Raw genomic sequence first — 1,540 nt, forward strand, 5'->3', positions numbered from 1 at the left:
CTACTTTGGTATATTTTCTCTTGCTGAAGTTCTAACCTTTCTCTTGCAAAAACTGTTCTTATCTATTTCAGGTATTTCGAGTGCATGCGCCGCCAAGGGCAAGCAGTTATACTACCCATTGACCCTGAAATTGAGAAAACTTGTAGGAGAAACCGAAGGAACAAGAGGCAAGAAGGAGTTTCAGCAACTACTCAAACATCAGAAATCATGGCAGCTAATGAAAATGCTAATGCTGCAAACAATGGAGGCAACAAGGGTAATAATGGTGGTGCCGTTGAAGATCAAGCTAATGGTCGTAGCTTGAGAGATTACATTCTCCCTACTCTGACGGGAGTGCAGTCATGTATCAGGCCACCGGCAGTGGATGCGAATAACTTTGAGATCAAACCTGTCATACTTCAAATGGTGCAGTCTTCAGTTCAGTTTGGTAGCCTCCCTTCTGAAGATCCTAATCTGCATCTCTCTAACTTCATGGAACTTTGTGAAACTTTTAAAGTTAATGGAGTTAGTGATGATGCCATTCGACTGAAACTGTTCCCATTCTCGCTCAGAGAACGAGCCAAGAGTTGGTTAAACTCCTTGCCACCCAACTCTATTGCCACCTGGAATGATCTGGCAACAAAATTCTTGTCAAAGTTCTTTCCTCCAGCAAAGTCTGCAAAGCTACGAGGAGAAATCAACAGCTTCTGCCAACAAGATAATGAATCTCTCCATGAGTCTTGGGAGAGGTTTAAAGATCTGATCAGAAAGTGCCATCATCGTGGTATAGAGAAGTGGATGCTGGTCCACAATTTCTACAACGGGTTGGTTGGTAACACTAGAACTCTGATAGATGCAGCAGGTGGTGGAGCTTTTATGAGAAAGAGTGCTAATGAGGCTTACGATCTATTGGAGGAGATGGCGCTAAACAATCAGCAGTGGCCAACTGAAAGGAGTCAAACTAAGAAAGTAGCTGGTGTGTTAGAGGTTGATGCCATTACAAAGTTGACAGCTCAGGTTGAGGCATTGACAAAGTTAATTGCAGGGCAAGCTAAACAAGCCCAAGTTGTTTGTGAGATATGTGGAGGAAATCATCACTTTTTAGAGTGTCAAGCAGATGTGGATGATTTGCCAATGGATGAAGCAAAAGCCATTGGAAATTTTTCGCAGAACAACAACAACAATTATGGGTTCAACCAAGGTGGTAACCGAAGAAACAGTGGGTTCTATCAGCAACGAAATCAGAACCAGACACAGAACCAACAGTTTAATCAGCAACAAACCTCTGGTGGAAATTCTAATTTGCAAACAGATTTACTGCTACATTTCATGACTGAAACTAGATCGTCAATTAAAGACCTGCAGACTCAGATGGGCCAACTAGCAACTCAAGTAGCAACCCGCCCTCAAGGGAATTTGCCTAGCACAACTGAAGTCAATCCCAAAGAAAATTGCAAAGCAATTACCCTAAGAAGCGGTAAGAAATATGATGGTCCTGAATTGCCACAACCAGCTGACGGAGATAAGGAGATTAAAGCTCAACCAGTGCCAACCCCAACAC

At 42.9% G+C, this 1,540-nt stretch overlaps 1 non-coding gene across 1 annotated transcript; it reads right to left on the reverse strand.

The window, feature by feature from the left end:
* Nucleotides 1-660: 660 nt before the first annotated feature.
* On the reverse strand, nucleotides 661-767 carry LOC133036398 (small nucleolar RNA R71). Its single transcript, XR_009687057.1, has one exon. It is a non-coding gene; the product is annotated as a small nucleolar RNA R71 (small nucleolar RNA).
* Between the last annotated feature and the right edge of the window lie 773 nt (nucleotides 768-1,540).

The sequence above is a fragment of the Cannabis sativa genome, chromosome 3, assembly GCF_029168945.1.
Source record: "Cannabis sativa cultivar Pink pepper isolate KNU-18-1 chromosome 3, ASM2916894v1, whole genome shotgun sequence".
In the NCBI taxonomy this organism is placed as follows: Eukaryota; Viridiplantae; Streptophyta; class Magnoliopsida; order Rosales; family Cannabaceae; genus Cannabis; species Cannabis sativa.